This window comes from Pseudorca crassidens, chromosome 11, assembly GCF_039906515.1.
Source record: "Pseudorca crassidens isolate mPseCra1 chromosome 11, mPseCra1.hap1, whole genome shotgun sequence".
NCBI lineage: Eukaryota > Metazoa > Chordata > Mammalia > Artiodactyla > Delphinidae > Pseudorca > Pseudorca crassidens.
The window spans coordinates 24,030,086-24,050,704 of NC_090306.1; the positions used below are offsets into that span (position 1 = coordinate 24,030,086).

Sequence of the window (20,619 nt, forward strand, 5' to 3'; positions counted from 1 at the left end):
TTTCAGGTAAAATCACCAGAGGAAATTAGCCACCGTAACTTTAGGCTACACTTTGCTTAATACATTCAATTGAAGAGAGTCCAATAGAAGAGAATTCAAGATGGGTGTGAATTTTTTCTAATGCAAAAACTGGCTCGTATTAACTCCAACTTGCATGAATTAAATTTTATTTCTTTGTATGTCGATTGTTGTAATGAGGAGAATGAAGACAACTTATAGGGCAATATTCCTTTTTTAGCTTTTCTTAACATAGCATGTTTATTTGGGAATTTACCTTCCACCTTGTCCAAGAAATGAGGTTGGGCGTTGGCCGTTTTCAGCACGTCCTGGCTGAGGACTGTGACAGCTCCACTCACGTGCCTCTCTGTCCCTCTACAAGTCTTCCCTGACGACGGTCCAGTTTTACCGTTTAAAATGTAACAGTGACCAAAGCAAATCCCCCCAAAACTAAGCTACCAGGCTTATAAACAAAACGTTTTTGTTGTTTGTTTGCCTGCTTTTTGTTTGTTTTTTAATCTGATGAGAAGCTCTGATGAGCAAAGCTGGCCGGCTGCACTCTTGCAGCCGCATCTCTGATCCTTTCTAGTTTCCTATCCACCTACCCACTCCCACCTGACGCAGACAGAGCCTGATTTCTGCCCTCCACACCCTGGACATGAGTTAACCGCGCCTCCGGCCCCTCCTGGATTTTTAAAAGGACACTGCCCTGGTCGGTCATTGCCAGGCGCCTCCGCAGTCTGGAGCAGACACCAGAGCATCCCTCCCACTGGGCGTACAGTACGGACGAGCTGAGTAAACTCGGATTTTTGGCTGCCTTTTCTGCTAGGGTGGGTGGGGAAAGATGTGTCCTCCAAGCGTTCACGGTAGAACCTCTGACCCTTTGTCTCCCCCTGCCCCCCAACTCTCTCTCTCTCTCTCTCTCTCTCTCTCAAGGTGTAGGAGCTCTCCTTTTCCAGACCAGAGAGGGGCGCCTTTCCTGTTCCCTTACCCCTCACCCACCGATTTTTTTTTTTTAATGGGGGAAAAAATCCTAGCCGCGAGTAATAGCGAGTGGATCTGCTCTGAGCTGAATGAATGGAAGCTGCGGGGCAGGCCTGCGCGGACGGCCACCCTGCCCACGATGCGGTCCCCTCGCGGCCTGTAGGGCCCTCGCCAGCCCCTCGCCCTCCTCCCGCCCCGGGCAGAGGCCGCCGCCAGCTCCGCACCCGACGCCGAGGCCGCGGCGGCCGAGGGGAAGGTCGGAGGGAGGGTGGTTTCCTCCCGCCCCACACCCAGTCTCCGAGCCGGATATATAGAGTGTCACGTTTGGGAGCCGAAAGACAAGAGTAGCTTCCTCGTGGCCGGAGCACTTCCCGGAGCCCCGGGGAAGGACCGGGATTTAGAGGACCACTAGTTGAGCCCGCCCCGCGCCGGAGGAGCAGGTACTCAGGGTCGCAGCCGGGCCGCGCGAGCGCCCACGCTTCCGCCGGCGAGGAGCCGGCCGGGGTGGCCGGGAGGCAGGGCTCGGCGGGGTCTGCAGAGAGGACGAGGCAGCAGCGGGGCCCCGCGGCAGGGTGGGCTCGGGCCCCGGCGGGGTCTGCAGAGAGGGTGAGGCAGCCGCGGGGCCCCGCTGCAGGGTGGGCTCGGGCCCCGGCAGGGAGACGCGCGGTTTCCGCGGCTCTGCCCCGAAGCTGCCCCCGGCCGCCCTCAGCCATCCGGCCGCGGCTTAGGCGCGCTGGGCGCCGGCATCGTCCGCCAAGGTGGGTCACGCGGGGGCGGGAAGGGCGCGCGTGACGGGAACGGGCAGACTGGGCTAACTTGGGAGGCGCGCCGCGGCCGCGGGCCCGGGGAAACAGGGGCGCCGGCCGGGTCTGGCGGAGGCCTCCTCGGCCCCCGGGGCTGTTCCAGGAGAGAGCAGGGCCACGTGGGGCGCGGTGGCCGCCCTCCCTGCGCCCTGGACTGTCGGGGCGCGCTTTCCGGCCCCTAGTCCCATCCCGGGCTGTGCACGACCGGACCCTCCCACCTGGGCCTCGCCGGGTACCGAGCCCCAGGCTGAAAAGGGCCGGAGCGGTCCCGGGGCGGCCGGGGCGGGGTCTGTCCCCGTCCGAAGTTTTCCACCTCTTCCTGAGGGGCCTGGGCGTCTTGGAGGTAGCAGGGGAGCAGGTACCAGATTCCAACGGGTGTAGATGGCTTGAGGGAAGGCTGCTGGCACCCCTGGCGATTACTCACGGGGCAATTCCATTCAGTTAAAAGAATTAATGACCGACTTCATCTTAGAAACCTCCTACTTTTCACCTGGTGGGATGAGTAGAATTATGAACACTTATTCTTCGAAGGATGAGTTACCAGGTGTGAGCAACCAAGGTTCTCTCTGGACCTGCCAGAGCTTCGGCGGCTGGTTGAATCATGTAGATTGTCCCATTGTGCCATGAACAGGGACAAGAGTGGGAACAGCAGACTGACCAGGAACTCAAGTGAATCGTGCTTTTCTGCTTGTTAGAGGCTGCATCAAGAGAAGTTTGACACTCTGTGCAAGTGGATATTTGAGAATTTCCCTGCTGTTTCAGTTACCCATCTCTCTGTATCCCCATTCATATGAGTTGGAGATTTGGCTGGGGAGCATATCTAGTCTAAAAGGGCAAAGAGACTAAATAAAATTTTAAGGCAGCCACTCAGACTGAAGGAGCAGGGCTTTCAGCAAAATCCGCTATTAGGGATATTTGTGTGTGAGACTTATAGGAGATGGCCATGGGGTTTTACCAGCCGGACTCAAGAGTTGCAGCATTTCTTCCGTAGTATTTCTCGGGATGCAGGTCTTCAGAGCACTCTTTCCCTGTTTCTGAGGGCATCTTCTGAACCTGCTTTAACAAATGCCTACTTTACTCCTATTTCTAACGTTGGGTTATAATTATCTATAACATCGATATAAATCAGCACGAGTTGGTAAATCTTACATTTCTCCTTAACTTAAAAGAGGGAGCGTGACATCTAATTACAGAAGAAGAAGGAGAAGCTTCCTTTAAGGGAGTAAAAATAAATAAAATAGCTCCTACTTGGGTATATCACTTTGGGGTTTGTGAAGAACGTCATCATCTTGATGTCTCACCATTCCCTTTCCTATCTTCTGAAGGTACATTCAGATGTTATTTCTTTCTGACAACATCTGGGCAGCCTTAAGAATTCTTTGTCTTTGCATTAATACTTGTGCACCCATGAAAACTCACGCATGTACAAATAGTCTCTGAAGGAACATGCACCTGCTGTCCCTGCCAGTCTCTTGTGACTCTGTGTTTGGTCTCTTTGAGAACATTTATTACTCTTGAAGAAGCATTCTTAATGCTTTATTTTGTTAACAGACCACTTAAGGATCTGATGAAAGCTATGGAATATGAAAAAGAAGCATATACATATTAACAGAATTCTGCCTACAATTTCAGGCGCTCACAGCCTCCCTGATACTGAATCACCCAGATGTTAGAGGTTCAGAGGCCTCAGGCAGGGCCAGCTCACAGGGCCCAATACTTGGAAAAGGGCCCTGCACTTGCTTTAATGTTCTGCTGTCGCTTTCAGCTGTCTTAGTAATTTTCAAACAAGGAACTCCAAATTTTCATTTTACACTAGACCCTGCAAATTCTGTAGCCAGTCCTGAGGCCAGGTTCACAAGCCTGTTCTGTCATTTCCTGAATAACAACCCTGTCTCAGCCATCCTACACTGCAGGTAAATTCTCTGACACAAACGGAAAGTTAGCTGCTGCATGCTTCTGTCATTAAGTCCTTCTACGCCCAATTTCCTCATTGACAAAATAAAGATAACAGACAATATCTACTACTCTATTCATCTTAAAGAGTCATTGTGAAAACAGATAGGTAAAAAGAGCTAATAATTGTAAAACTGTTGACTTACCTTGAAGAGTACTATACTAACAAAGACAGTATTGTTACAGGCTTAACTTTTCTAATCCATGTTTCAGAAGTAGCTTGAGGAAGGCTGGTTAAGTACATTAACAGGGTTGCAGAACCTTTATAACCCTTATATTTTGGTGGGAGAAAAAATAAAACAAAAAGTAGCTACGGTTTGTGGTATTTTAAATATTCCTTAAAAGTCTTTATTTGGTCAAGACTGGAACTGGCAACTAAAAGTACAGAATACCTTCCTGGATCCCAAAGATACTTCCTGAATTAAATTGATGTTTCAGTGGAATTCATCCAAAATTGAACAATGAAAAACTGAGTCATTGATTGAAATTTTTGAGAAGGTATCCTTTTTGCCTCATTTAACTTTTAAATATTCATACTTTCAAAACCTTGAGCAAGGCACTCTTTTAAATATTCTGGGAGATACTTGGCAATATAAAGTACACCTAGTCCCCTACCAAGTTGTCTTCACCTTCTGTACCATTGGGGGAGGAACTTAGAAACCCTGGGCCTGTCCTCTTTCCCCACACTCCTCCCTTTATTGCTTCTCTCTGACCTCAGAACTTATCCTTTCCACAGCTTTCATTCCCAGTATGATGGCAACACACCCAGAAGGGTTGAGGAAGAAAATAGAGTAAAAGGAAATGGGTCAAACTTCCGTATCAAAGTCTTAAAATAGGGGCACCAGAGAAGGTGGATGGAGACTCCTTTCATGCAGCACTCTGTGCAGAGGCGTGCTGTGAACTTTAGGGTATGAAGTACCAAGTCCTGTACTCGATAGATTTATGACATCATTGGCAAGACAAAATATGTAAATATAAGGTGTTAATTAACATAACAGATACATTGTTAAGAGGCAATATAAGATTAGGCACCAAATGAATGGTACAGAAAATAAGTGCCATGAGTTCCCAAGAAGAGAATAAAATAAACTGAAATGGTTAGAGAAGCGTAAGAGGAGAGTTACATGAGATGGCCTTAAAATTCCACTCCTAATAGAAATGAATGATTGAACCTTCTGGGTGATAATTGTGCAAAAGATGAAAATCTGGATGGAACTAAAGTTTCATGTAAGGAAAAGGCAGGAGATAAAACGAAGAGAAATTTCCACTGGTTAGCTTCAGTCGTGTAATACATAATTATTAAGCCCATTCTGTGACCAGACACAATGCCAATTTTTCTGCATTTAGTGTGGAATAAAGCAGATGTGTCCCCTATCCTTTTGGATCTCACAGGCATTTAAAAAATAAACATATAATAAGAAAATTTTGGAAGTAGCATGGAGAATAACAGGTGCAATGAAAAAACCAGGGGTTGACTCAGATTTGGTGGTTTGTGAAGGTCTCTGACAAAGAAAGATTTAAATTGATATTTGAAGGAAGCATAGGGATTAACTTGGCAAAAAGAAAAAAAAAGAATGGAGGGAAGAGCAATCTGGGCAGAGGAAATAGCAAGTAGGAAGACTGTAAGGAAAGGAAAAACCTGGAAGTGTTCAAGGAACAGAAAGAAGGCACGTGTTTTGGGTGAGGGAGTTGCTGAGAGGCCGGACGTGTGTGTGTGTGTGTGTGTGTGTGTGTGTTTGTGTGTGTGTGTGTGTGTGTGTTGGGGGGTGGCTAGGCAGGAACCTGGTCATGTAGATCCTCACAGATCTTGATAAAGATTCTGAATTTTATTTTAATGAGAAGCTTTTGAAGACTTTGAAGCCAGAGACTAATTTAAATTTTAAGACCTTTGTGGCTGCAATTAGGAGAATGGACGAGCGGGATCAGGGGTTGGAAGTAGGACAGAGCTGGTGATGGTGCGGACAGGCAAGATGGAGAGAAGTGGGCAGACTTGAAGTGCATTTCAGAAGTAGAATTGATAGACCTTGGTGATAGATCGGCGATGAGAAGTGGCTAAGCAAAGAAGTGTGATAATAAATTCCTCCAGTAGATACTGCTCTATGTTTATAATCCAAAACCATAGTCTCCTGATGCATAAGATTTAGAGTTGCCACAGAAGAGCTGAAAAGTGACATGGAAACTGATAACGCTGCCTGGTATCTCTGGAAAGTGTGCCAGGCTGTTGGGATAGAGGTGAGCGAGCAGAAGATAATATGCGTTTCATATTATCATTTCTACTGTTGAGATTATCAATGAACTGTGCACGAACTTTATAATTTTTAAGAGGTTACCACCAAAACAAATATGACTTCTGTCTTTCTGACTTGAGCACACTGATGGCACATGGGGTAATCTCCTAAAATGACGAAAACCCGGAGAGAAAAGTCTGATCCCCACCAAAGTGATTGATCTACAACATAAGTTACTCCCCTGCTTAGAAGCTTTCCATTCTTCCACCTTGTCTGTATCAGTGTCCCAAAATGCAGTCTGTGGACCATTAGTTTCTCGGGATATTAATAACAGTCAAGTGAAGAAAAAAAAACTTCCCTCATCACATAAGCTTGAGAAACACTTAATTTAACCTAGTTAAGCAGTCTTATTGTGGGAATCCTCAAAGCCTTTAACATACTGATAATGCACTTTAAGAATCATCAAGAAAGAAGAGATATTTTATGCTGCATTTCCTAAACTTACTTGACCTTGAAATGCTTTTTTTGGCAGAACATCTAACAGAGTCAGCATTCAGCATAACACACTTTGGGAAATGCTGCCCTATATTAATAGATTAAACCTTTTAACATCCACAGCTATCTATTAACCATCAGCTTCTCTCATGTCTTTCATGCTACTGCTTAGTTGGAAGGAAGCAGAAGACCGGAATTGAACTGACTCTGTTAATAAGTTCTGAGTTGATGATGAAAACAATTCTAACATATGGATAATAGATGAAGAGATATTCACAAGCAAGGTCTGCAGTCTGACTAAAAACAATTTTTAAAAAATTTTAACTTCTACTTCCCTGGCAAGGCTATGCAGGACCTCTCGGAGGTCTAGATGTACACGTGAGAAAGCTGAAGTCTAGATGTACACGTGAGAAAGCTGAAGCATAGACAATGGGGAAGATTTCACAGGACGTTTTGTGTCCCATGGGAGGTCTGAGCCTTATTTGATGTTCATAGTATATCCCCGGCAGCGCAACACAGTGTGAATACATAGGACGTCTGTAGGAGCAATGATTTTGCACTGAATCTTACACATCTTCTTTACTGGTCCCCAGCACATCTGCATGGTGGTGGGATCGAGCCAGAAGTGTGATTTATGACCAAAGAATAACCAGCAGAGCAGAGCAGAAGAGACAAGTTCAAACAGCTATGGACTCTGGCCACGGCTTCATCCACCTGGTGCTCTAGCTTAGGGGTTAGCAAACTATGGCCTGAGGGCCAAATCTGAATCCTGCCTATTTTTGTATATCTCTTGGGCTAAGAATAGTGCTTATATTTTTAAGTGGTTGAAAAAAATCAAAAGAAGAATAATGTTCTCTGGCAAATGAAAATTATATGAAATTCAAATTTCAGTATCCATGAGTGAAGTTTTATTGGAAATCAGACAGTGCCGTGCACCTATTCGTCCTATTGTCTATGGCTGCTTTGGGACTCCACGTAATGAGTATCTGTGATTTGCAAAGCCTAATATATTTACCATCTGGCCCGTTAACATAAAATGTTTGCTGGCCCCTGCTCTAGGCTACTAAACTCACTGGCCATAGATAATTTTAATAGATTTGTTTTATTTATTAGGGGTAGTCTTAGTTCAAGCTGCTATAACAAAGTACCATAGACTGGGTGGCTTATAAACAACAAAAATTTATTTCTTACTGTTCTAGAGGCTGCGGGTCCAAGATGAAGGCACCAGCAGATGTGCTGTCTGGTGAGAACAACTTCCTGGTTCATAGATGTCCTTCTCTCCATTGTAACTTCACATGGTGGAAGGAGCAAGGGGGTTCTCAGGAGTCTCTTTTATAAGGGCACTAATCCCATTCACAAGGGATCTGCCCTTATGACCTAATCACCTCCCAGAGGGCCCACCTCCATACACCATCACATTGGAGACTAGATTTCAACATACACATTTTGGGAGGACTGAAACATTCAGTCCATGTCAAGGTAGAAATACAAATAGGTAAACTGACGGTCTAGAAGCTCCTCAAATGTTATTACCATCGGAGTCATGACAATGCCATTTATTGTGGATTAGTGTAGCTAGTGTTAGCTGCCAATGTGAGGTGCAGAAGACAGTCTTGCAGGTGATAGCTTTTGAAAGTTATTCAAACATTTGAATTCATATGTAAAGGATGGGGCCTCAGATAAACATACCCAGCATCTAAGAGGTAGAGGGGGTAATTAACACCAATATTACTTAGCTGTTGAAGTCTGCTACCTCTAAGCATGGATCTTCTGTGAGTAGTCACCTCTGAATTTTATTTCAATAAAGCAAATCTGTCTTTTATTAATGCATCCTTTTTGTGAAGAGTGATGGTTTAAGGGTGACACTCTTAAGTTTGGGGTGACAAATATATTTTTTGTCATCCCCACCCCATGCCTATTTTATTTATTTACTAATTATTTTTTATACATCTTTATTGGGGTATCATTGCTTCAAAATGCTGTGTTAGTTTCTGTTGTACAACAAAGTGAATCAGCCATATGCATACATATATACCCATATCCCCTCCTTCTTGAGCCTCCCTCCCACCCTCCCTATCCCACCCATCTAGGTCATCTCAAAGCACCGAGCTGATCCCCCTGTGCTATGCAGCTGCTTCCCACTAGCAATCTGTTTTATATTTGGTAGTGTGTATATGTCGATGCTTCTCTCACTTCGCCCCAGCTTCCCACTCCCCTCCCCGTGTCCTCAAGTCCATTCTCTAGTGTCTGCATCTTTATTCCTGCCCTGCTCCTAGGTTCATCAGTACCATTTTTTTAAGATTCCATATATATGCATTAGCATACAGTATTTGTTTTTTCTCTTTCTGACTTACTTTACTCTGTATGACAGACTCTAGGTCCATCCAGCTCACTACAAATAACTCAGTTTCGTTTCTTTTTATGGCTGAGTAATATTCCATTGTATATATGTGCCACATCTTCTTTATCCATTCATCTGTCAATGGACACTTAGGTTGCTTCCATGTCCTGGCTATTGTTAATATTGCTGCAGTGAACATTGTGGTACATGTCTCTTTTTGAGTCATAGTTTTCTCAGGGTATATGCCCAGTAGTGGAATTGCTGGGTCATATGGTAGTTCTATTTTTAGTTTTTTAATGAACCTCCATACTGTTCTCCATAGTGGCTGTATCAATTTACATTCCCACCAACAGTGCAGGAGGGTTCCCTTTTCACCACACCCTCAATGAGTCTGTATTTTTGGTACAAGACTCCCCAGGTGCTTCATACATAACCAGCACAGCACAGGTACAAATGTGGGGACAGCTGGTGTAGGTGCTTCCATGGGACTTAGAACCAGAAGATGGGAGATGGAGGCCTGTGCTTAGGTCTATCGCTGTGATCACAAAATCTTTCCAGGACACAGTGTTCTGTGGGAATCAAACAGATTGCCAGCCACATTCATCAGGGGACTTTCCATGACTAATTCAGAGACCTGCCTTTAATAAAAAAAAAAAAAAAAAAAAGAATTGGTTTCAGGTGAGATCTTTATTCAATAGCCATTTTTCCACTTTAGTCAACACTATAGCAAAGCAAAAAATATTATATATTTCTTTTTGTAGAGAACATGATTGAGTAGACAGTGAAAAAAATTCATCTTACTTTAATTGGCAGACACTAAAAATAGCATGTGTCTATTGCTTTAGTCGTGGTTTATTTTTAAAGTCCTAGATAATTTTGTAAACTTAACCTCTGCAGTCCAGCAAAAGCCCTTTCCAGCTGCAGTTGACAATGCGTCCCCTTTGGCTTTTGGACATGCTCTTACCTTGGGGTTTTGTTTTGTTTTGGTTTGGTTTTTTGCGGTACGCGGACCTCTCACCGCTGCGGCCTCTCCCGTTGCGGAGCACAGGCTCCGGATGCGCAGGCTCGGCGGCCATGGCTCACGGGCCCAGCCGCTCCACGGCATGTGGGATCTTCCCGGACCGGGGCACGAACCCGTGTCCCCTGCATCGGCAGGCGGACTCTCAACCACTGCGCCACCAGGGAAGCCCCTATTACCTTGTTTTTAATGCATTTTAACTTCCTAGGCTCCTCCAGAGATGGCTCCAAAGTGTTGAAACACACACTTGAGGGGAAGAGGAGAAGGGAAAGCTCTTCCTTGTGAATCTGTGTAAAAAAAGGCAAAAATCCGGCCTCTTCTATCCACTTACCCAACCATCCACCTCAGCTGGGAGGTGCTGGGTCAGTAAAATTCGCTGGTGAATAACAAGATGACCATAGGAGGCAAGAATAATATTTCCTGAGCCAAGAAATGAGAAAAAGTCATTGTGAAAATGCTCCACATTTTAGATCATTTTAGAAAAATGGTGCACTATTTATCATAGGTCAGCGAGAGGACACATTCCACAAAAGTCAGCACAAACTCCAGTATTCTTGAGGGCAGGATAGTTGGAAATTAGGAAGATCATTAAATTATGTGTCTGGTCCCAGCATATTTGAAACCACTGAAGCGCTTCAAGCAGAATTAGATCCACCAATGCACGATATTGTCAAGAAACTGGAAGAATCTGCCCAGAAGAATTTGATAACCTGAACAAAAGAAGCTCTGTGTAACAATTCACTATGTGTGCATGTATTAAAGACTTTTTTTTATTATTTTCAAGAAAGGACATTTAATACTAAAAAGTGTGTGGATAGTAGCAGCATAGTTTTATGCAGTAATAAAAGCATCTTAAAGATAGATAGGGCTTCCCTGGTGGAGCCGTGGTTGAGAGTCCGCCTGCCGATGCAGGGGACACAGGTTCGTGCCCCGGTCCGGGAAGATCCCACATGCCGCGGAGCGGCTGGGTCCGTGAGCCATGGCCGCTGAGCCTGCGCATCCGGAGCCTGTGCTCCGCAACGGGAGAGGCCACAGCAGTGAAAGGCCCGCGTACCGCCAAAAAAAAAAAAAAAAAAAAAAGATAATATTCATTTAATAAAAATAGAATTATTTGTCTAAAACTTAAGAGAAACTGTCCACTTAATTCCACATGAAACATAAGTGTAAATAAGATACTCTGATAAATATTAATGAAATCAATTTTATGTCAGCCTGTGTATTTTTATTTCTATTATGCTGTAACTGTTGTCTCATTCTGAATTGACTCGTTTCCATTGTGTTTGTTTACATGAGACCTTTAGGACCTATTTGTTCTGAAGATAAGTGTATGATCTAAAGGATGGACACGTGTTCTCGTACCAAGAAGCTTTGAGAGCATTAAGATCCACTTACAAAACTATTCTCCAAGCTGCAGGAGAGTTTGAAAGAGTTAATAGTTCCATCCAAATAAGCAGTTTCCTTCTTTCTTTTGGTAACCTGTAGTTGCCAAACCTCTCTCCTTAGTAGAACTGTGACTTTGCTTCTTCCTTCTTCTCTTCTTACTATTTTGGTCCAGTCCTGCCTGAAGCAATGGTTATGCAAGTGCTGCTGAGTGCACTGCTGATCACAGGATTGCACTTTAGGTAAATTTAGGTCTCAGTTTCTTTTAGGACAGAGTGAAACTTTCTCAAATTAGCCTTCCCTAAACTCTTAGACATACTATATACATACATACATATTGCACCATCTTATCTACTCCACATAGTGGTGACTACAAATAGCTTTGCCTTAACTAACTCTGTTCACATTCTAAATTGTAGAATGTTCAAGTACCTTATCTATATTTGCTCTAATTCCCTTATTTTATAGAAAAGAAAAAGTCAGTCCCAAAAACACAAGGGGACTTGTCACTTATCTATTTAAGTGTAGAATAATATCCAAATGTTATGACTGCAAATCCCATGAGCATTTTATTCCATTCATTCATTCATTCATTCATTCAATTCACTACCATGTGCCAGGCCAGGTGTTTAGCTCTGCAAATATAGTGGTCAACAAGTTATAGTACCTCCCCTTAAGCTTTAGTGCCCCCTATTCATTGGGCAATTTCTGACCAGTTAAAACTTTGGAGTTTGTGAAATCTTTCAGCGAAGATCCTCAGTGTGAAAATAAAAAATATGCATATATTTTTATTTCCCATTCTTCCCCCTCCTAACCAGCCCCAGTCAGTGATTTAGCTTCCCATAGCCCTGAGCAGTTAACACCAAGAAGGGGGTGATGGGAAATGGAATTAAAATGAATTAAAGTCCACAGGGAAGATAATGAAAATTCTCCCCAAGGAAACAATGTTCTCCTTTATTCACCATAAATCCTGAGGATTAAATTAGCCTGTGCCGCCCTCCTCTCAGTTACTGACTCTTTCCCCAAACCTGGCTGTGGACTGGGTTCAATCTTCATGCTTCCCCCTTTCCTTTCTGCACTTAAAGATAGACGTACAATCTCTTTGTGATTTAAGTAACTGCTCTTCATTGTGGATAAGTAAATAGGGGAAGAGCAAAAACAACCAACGTGGCAAAGTTACAGAGTTTCCAGAACGGTACCTTTGAGTCTTGGCATAGGGCTAGTAGTTAGTTGCTGGCTTCCTGTGTGATGACAGCTGGAAACCCCATTATCTTCAGCCATCCATCTTTATTTCTACAAGTGAGATCAAAAACCAATACTCTGTTTTAAAAATCCTCACCTGTACTCTTAAATCTGGATGAGTATGGGTATCTGTCTGATGGGAGGATTTATAACTTTCAACAGAGTTTCAAAGAGGTTGTGACCAAAACAACATGGGAAACCACTGCTTTAGGAATAATCAAGTGGTTATTTTACTTCCTTGAAGACCTCCAGACCCAGGAAAGATCCATTCTGAGGATTCTTCCCAAGGATCATAGAACTGTTTGAGATGCTTAGGTTTTCCTGATCCATCTTCAGTGTGTCACATGATTCAGAACATTCCATTGTTCCAAAACAGAAAAGAGATCATGTGATTCCCCTGCCTAACACCTTCCACTGCTCCCCATCCTTTAGAGCAGCCTTGCCAAGTGTGTGAGATGCTAGTTGAGGCAGGTGTGTGGGGGGGTGGGTTTCCCTAATGCAGAAGAGCTTTTAGCATCACCCTCCCCTCCTGCATCTCAGGAATCTGGAGTCTAGAAAAATCAAGATGTTGGCAGGGTTGGTTCCTTCTCAGGACTGTTAGAGAAACATCTGTTCTAGGCCTATTCTTAGCTTGTAGATGGCCATCTTCTCCCTGTGTCTTTAACTCCCCTGCCCTCTGTGCATATCTATGTGTCCAAATTTCCTCTTTTTTTTTTTTTGCGGTTACACGGGCCTCTCACTGTTGTGGCCTCTCCCGTTGCACAGCACAGGCTCCGGACGCGCAGGCTCAGCAGGCATGGCTCACGGGCCCAGCCGCTCCACGGCAGGTGGGATCTTCCCGGACCAGGCACGAACCCGTGTCCCCTGCACCGGCAGGTGGACTCTCAACCACTGAGCCACCAGGGAAGCCCCAAATTTCCTCTTTTTTAAGGACACCAGTCATAATGGATTAGGGGTCCACCCTACTCTAGTATGGTTTCATCTTAACTTAATTAGTTACCTCTACGATAATCTTATTTCCAAATTAGGTCACATTCTGAGATACTGCAGTTGAGGACTTTAACATATGAATTTTAGGAGGACAGAATTCAATCCATAACACCCAGGAAACTAATACTTGATTCCTCCTTACCACCATGGAATATGGTGATGAAACTACAAGGCGCTTTCAGTGTTACTCTAACAAAACAAAACAAAACAAAACAACCACAAAAAGCAAAAAAGCAAAGAAAAAACAAAACCAAAACCTATGCATTTTAGGTATGGTTTAATAATGAACATAAGTAATAACTATTTTCACCAAGAGTTTCTTCTCCATATGATTTTTATTATTTTTTATGAGGTATGACTTAAATGTGGAAAAGTGAATATATCATAAATACAATAATAAGTAGCTCTCAGATTTCAACTTCCAGACCTAAAAAAATATAAAACATTACCAGCATCCCATAAGCTGCCATCTAGTCATTACCTATTCACCCCCAAAGTAACCATTATCCTGACCGCTAAGTCATAGATTAGCAAGATTCAAACATAGATTAGCTTTGCCAGTGTTTGGAGTTTTATATGTAAGTAAAATAATACAGTGTGCATTATTTTCTATCCACCTTCTTCACTCAACATTATGTTCATAAGATTCATTCAAATGATTCTGTATTCATTCTTCTCAAGGGCTCATGGAACATTCTCCAGGATAGATCATATCTTGGGTCACAAATCAAGCCTTGGTAAATTTAAGAAAATTGAAATTGTATCAAGTATCTTTTCCAACCGCAACACTATGAGACTAGATATCAGTTACAGGAAAAAATCTGTAAAAAATACAAACACATGGAGGCTAAACAATACACTACTTAATAAGTAAGAGCTCACTGAAGAAATCAAAGAGGAAATTAAAAAATACCTAGAAACAAATGACAATGAAAACACGACGACGCAAAACCTATGGGATGCAGCAAAAGCAGTTCTAAGAGGGCAGTTTATAGCAACACAATCCTTCCTTAAGAAACAAGAAACATCTCAAATAAACAACCTAACCTTGCACCTAAAGCAATTAGAGAAAGAAGAACAAAAAAAAACCCAAAGTTAGCGGAAGGAAAGAAATAATAAAGATCAGGTCAGAAATAAATTAAAAAGAAATGAAGGAAATGATAGCAAAGATCAATAAAACTAAAAGCTGGTTCTTTGATAAGATAAACAAAATTGATAAACCATTAGCCAGACTCATCAAGAAAAAAAGGAAGAACTCAAATCAATAGAATTAGAAATGAAAAAGGAGAAGTAACAACTGACACAGCAGAAATACAAAGGATCATGAGAGATTACTACAAGCAACTATATGCCAATAAAATGGACAACCTGTAAGAAATGGACAAATTCTTAGAAATGCACAACCTTCCGAGACTGAACCAGGAAGAAATAGAAAATATGAACAGACCAAACACAAGCACTGAAATTGAAACAGTGATTAAAAATCTTCCAACATAACTGATTCACTTTGTCATAAAGCAGAAACTAACAAACACACCATTGTAAAGCAATTATAGTCCAATAAAGATGTTAAAAAAAAAAAAATTTCCAACAAACAAAAGCTCAGGACCAGATGGCTTCACAGGCAAATTCTACCAAACATTTAGAGAAGAGCTAACACCTATCCTTCTCAAACTCTTCCAAAATATAGCAGAGGGCGGAACATTCCCAAACTCATTCTACAAGGCCACCATCACCCTGATACCAAAACCAGACAAAGATGTCACAAAGAAAGAAAACTACAGGCCAATATCACTGATGAACATAGATGCAAAAATTCTCAACAAAATACTAGCAAACAGAATCCAACAGCACATTAAAATGATCATACACCATGATCAAGTGGGGTTTACCCCAGGAATGCAAGGATTCTTCAATATATGTAAATCAATCAATGTGATATACCATATTAACAAATTGAAGGAGAAAAACCATATGATCATCTCAATAGATGCAGAGAAAGCTTTTGACAAAATTCAACACCCATTTATGATAAAAACTCTGCAGAGAGTAGGTATAGAGAGAACTTTCCTCAACATAATAAAGGCTATATATGATAAACCACAGCCAACGTCATCCTCAATGGTGAAAAACTGAAACCATTTCCACTAAGATCAGGAACAAGACAAGGTTGTCCACTCTCACCACTATTATTCAACATAGTTTTGGAAATTTTAGCCACAGCAATCAGAGCAGAAAAAGAAATAAAAGGAATCCAAATTGGAAAAGAAGAAGTAAAGCTGTCACTGTTTGCAGATGACATGATACTATACATAGAGAATCCTAAAGATGCTACCAGAAAACTACTAGAGCTAATCAATGAATTTGGTAAATTAGCAGGGTACAAAATTAATGCACAGAAATCTCTAGCATTCCTATACACTAATGATGAAAAATCTGAAAGTGAAATTAAGAAAACACTCCCATTTACCACTGCAACAAATAGAATAAAATATCTAGGAATAAACCTACCTAAGGAGATAAAAGACCTGTATGCAGAAAACTATAAGACACTGATGAAAGAAATTAAAGATGATACAAATAGATGGAGAGATATACCATGTTCTTGGATTGGAAGAATCAACATTGTGAAAATTACTCTACTACCCAAAGCAATCTACAGATTCAATGCAATCCCTATCAAACTACCACTGGCATTTTTCACAGAACTAGAACAAAAAATTTCAGAATTTGTGTGGAAACGCAAAAGACACCAAACAGCCAAAGCAATCTTGAGAAAGAAAGACAGAGCTGGAGGAATCAGGCTTCCTGACTTCAGACTATACTACAAAGCCTCAATAATCAAGACAGTCTGGTACTTGTACAAAAACAGAAATATAGATCAATGGAACAGGATAGAAAGCCCAGAGATAAGCCCACACACATATGGTCACCTTATCTTTGATAAAGGAGGCAAGAATATACAGTGGAGAAAAGACAGCCTCTTTAATAAGTGGTGCTGGGAAAACTGGACAGCTACATGTAAAAGTATGAAATTAGAACACTCCCTAACACCATACACAAAAATAAACTCAAAATGGATTAAAGACCTAAATGTAAGGCCAGACACTATAAAACTGTTGGAGGAAAACATACGCAGAACACTCTATGACACAAATCACAGCAAGATCCTTTTTGACCCACCTCCTAGAGAAATGGAAATAAAAACAAAAATAAGCAAATGGGACCTAATGAAACTTAAAAGCTTTTGCACAGCAAAGGAAACCATAAGCAAGACCAAAAGACAACCCTCAGAATGGGAGAAAATATTTGCTAATGAAGCAACTGACAAAGGATTAATCTCCAAACTATACAAGCAGCTCATGCAGCTCAATATCAGAAAAACAAACAACCCAATCCCAAAATGGGCAGAAGACCTAAATAGACATTTCTCCAAAGAAGATATACAGATCGCCAACAAACACATGAAAGAATGCTCAACATCATTAATCATTAGAGAAATTCAAATCAAAACTACAATGAGATATCATCTCACACCGGTCAGAATGGCCATCATCAGAAAATCTAGAAACAATAAATGTTGGAGAGGGTGTGGAGAAAAGGGAACCCTCTTGCACTGTTGGTGGGAATGTAAATTGATACAGCCACAGTGGAGAACAGTATGGAGGTTCATTAAAAAACTAAAAATAGAACTACCATACAACCCAGCAATCCCACTACTGGGCATATACCCTGAGAAAACCATAATTCAAAAAGAGTCATGTACCAAAATGTTCACTGCAGCTCTATTTACAGTAGCCAGGACATGGAAGCAACCTAAGTGTCCATCGACAGATGAATGGATAAAGATGATGTGGCACATATATACAATGGAATATTACTCAACCATAAAAAGAAACGAAATTGAGTTATTTGTAGTGAGGTGGATGGACCTAGAGTCTGTCATACAGAGTGAAGTAAGTCAGAAAGAGGAAAACACATACCGTATGGTAACAGATATATATGGAATCTAAGGGAAAAAAGGGTCATGAAGAACCTAGGTGCAAGACGGGAATAAAGACACAGACCTACTAGAGAATAGACTTGAGGATATGGGGAGGGGGAAGCGTAAGCTCTGACAAAGTGAAAGAGTGGCATGGACATATATACACTACCAAACGTAAAATAGGTAGCTAGTGGGAAGCAGCCGCATAGGACAGGGAGATCAGCTCGGTGCTTTGTGACCACCTAGAGGGGTGGAATAGAGAGGGTGGGAGGGAGGGAGACGCAAGAGGGAAGAGATATGGGAACATATATATATGTATAACTGATTCACTTTGTTATAAATCAGAAACTAACACACCATTGTAAAGCAATTATAGTCCAATAAAGATGTTAAGAAAAAATTTTGTGTATTCATTCTCCTTGCCGTCTAGTACTCCATACTGTGAATATACCACATTTAATTTATCTGTTCTACTGTTGATGAACAGTTAGGTAGTTTCTACTACCAAGTGCCACTAAGAATTTGGGAATAGTAGTACTAAGAACTTTCTTATGAATGTCTTTTGTTGAACATATGTGCATACTACAGTTGGGTATACCTCCATGTGGAACTGATTTATGTAGAGAGCTTTAATAAAATCTGCCAAGGAGTTTCCCAAAGTGGTTGTACAGCATATACTCCCAGAAGCAGTAGTCAAGAAGTTATACTTATTCCACTTGTCAACACTCCTCATTGTCTGTTCTTTTCATTTTAGTCATTTCAGTGGAAGAGTAGTTGTGTGGCATAGTAGTTTTGCTTATATTTCTCTGGTAACTGAGAGTGGAGCACCTTTTTGTATATGGGATATTTGGATATCTTTTCTTGAGACGTGCCCAAGTCTTTGCCCATTTGTTTATTGGGTTTCTATTTTTTTTCACAATGATTTGTGCATATACTTTATCCTGGATGCAATACTTTTATTAGATATAGGTATTGTGAATGCCTTCTCCCAATTTGTGGCTTGCCTTTTTATGCTCTTAATTTTTTCTTTTGATGAACACAAATTCTTAATTTTAATAGAGCCCAATTTATTAGTATTAGTCTTTTATTGTTAATGTTTTTTGCCCACTTACAGATCGGGGAGTTGTTCTCTTTTAAAGACTAGATTGTTTTGCCTTTCATACTAAAATCTGCAGTCCATCTGCAATTAACTTTCTATTTGATGTGGGAAATAAAAATTGCATTTCCATCTGGATATCCAATTGATCATTTATGAGAATTACGTATATGATTTCAAATCAGGGGACACAGTAGTAGCCTGGACACCTCAGTTAGAACTAACTCATTTAAACATGAAGTCATTTGAAACATATCTCACTGTAATGACTTCTGAAGCCCATTGTGACTATGAATGAATGTTCTAGGCCCCTCCGTGTTAAGATCAAAATACTTATTTTACCTGCTTGTAGGATCCTAATTTCTGGTCTAATGGATTAAGTGAAACAAATTATTTTATTTCACACTCAGAAGTCAAAGTATAAAATTGAAAACAAATTTGGGCCCCAGATATAGTGACTGTGGATGAAGAAAATTCCTGTCTTAGTAGTGTGATGAGTTCATGATCAAACATTTGGGGAACAACAATCAAAAGACTTATCTTTGGGGCTTCCCTGGTGGCGCAGTGGTTGAGAGTCCGCCTGCCAATGCAGGGGACACGGTTTCGTGCCCCGGTCCGGGAAGATCCCACATGCCGCGGAGCGGCTGGGCCCGTGAGCCATGGCCGCTGAGCCTGCGCGTCGGGAGCCTGTGCTCCACAACGGGAGAGGCCACAACTGTGAGAAGCCCGCGTACCGCAAAAAAAAAAAAAAAAAAAAAAAAAAAAAAAGGCTTATCTTTGGTTATTAAGGAAGATAAGTAAAGGGTTTACCAGCCTGCATGGAACTTACATACTAATGTCTCACTAGTTTCCCCAACTCACTTCAGGTTGGAAGATAGGTAGAATAAGGAGAAATTGAAGACAGAAAGATTTAGGTGACCCTTCATTCTTTCATGCATTCAGTCAACAAATATTTATTTACTGTTTTTTTAACATCTTTATTGGCGTATAATTGCTTTACAATGGTGTGTTAGTTTCTGCTGTATAACAAAGTGAATCAGCTATACATATACATATATCCCCATATCTCCTCCCTATTGCTCTCCCTCCAACCCTCCCTATCCCACCCCTCTAGGTGGTCACAAAGCACGGAGCTGATCTCCCTGTGCTATGCAGCTGCTTCCCACTAGCTATCTATTTTACATTTGGTAGTATATATATGTCCATGCCACTCTTTCACTTCGTCCCAGCTTCCTCTTCCCCCTCAAGTCCATACTCTACGTCTAGGTCTTGTCAGGTGTTGTGTCAAATCCTGTGAATATTAGGAAGAGTAAAACACAGTCACTATGTTTAAGGTGTTTGCAGGCCATCAGACAAAACAGACTAATAAGTAGCCAATTCCATATAAGGTGATGTTGCATGGGGACTCAGAGAGTTTGGCAGATACGATTTTCAACAGATTGAGGGGAGAATTGAGAACTGCTTCCCAAAAGAAGTGAGTGTAAGCTTTGCTCAGTGAAGGGCAGGGCAGGACAAAGTGCATATGGTTGCGTGATGGGGGCATGGCCTCTGGTGCTGGTCTGCAAGCTGTGTGACCTGGGGTAAATCACTTTAATTTTTCTGTACCTTGGTTTCCTATTTGTAAAATGGGGTTTATAATAGTAAATGTCATGGAGTTGTTGTGCTGATTCATGAGTTAATACATGTAAGACATTTAGAAGAGTGATTGGCACAGTGAGTTGAGCTATTGTCATGGGCGAGGGTTAGAGAGTTATGATGGGTCCTGAAACTGCAGAGAAGCAAAGAGGCATTATCTGTAGCATGTGAGTCCATTGTGAGAACAGAGGTGGAGAGAGAAGAGCAGACACGGGCTCAGGAGTCCAGACTCTTGTCCCAATTCTGCTCCCTGCTTGCTCAGTGACTATATCTGTATTAGAAAAATGACTGGATTATCTCTGAAATCCCTTCTAGCTCTCATGCCCAATGATTCTGTGGCTCCTGCTGAGGTGGACTTAATAAATATCATTTGGATTCTTGTGGTAAAGAAATAAAAAAGAAAGAAAATTCTATTCTGAGATTTCCAGCTAGTGACTGGGTGAGCGCTGATTCATTTCAAAAGAAATAGGCA

At 41.9% G+C, this 20,619-nt stretch overlaps 1 protein-coding gene across 6 annotated transcripts in view; it reads left to right on the forward strand.

Annotated features, from left to right (window-relative positions):
• The first annotated feature begins 665 nt into the window (after window positions 1-665).
• Window positions 666-20,619, forward strand: part of FAR2 (fatty acyl-CoA reductase 2) — a 140,410-nt gene continuing 120,456 nt past the window's right edge. Inside the window, exons 1-2 of one of the 6 annotated variants that reach the window (XM_067696046.1) lie at window positions 872-1,421; window positions 7,660-7,703. The gene's annotated coding sequence lies outside the window, so the exon portion shown is untranslated. Of the gene's footprint in view, window positions 828-871; window positions 1,422-1,583; window positions 1,740-7,659; window positions 7,704-20,619 lie in introns of those variants that run through there. The other 5 variants (XM_067696044.1, XM_067696047.1, XM_067696043.1 and 2 more) reach the window with 5 other exon arrangements.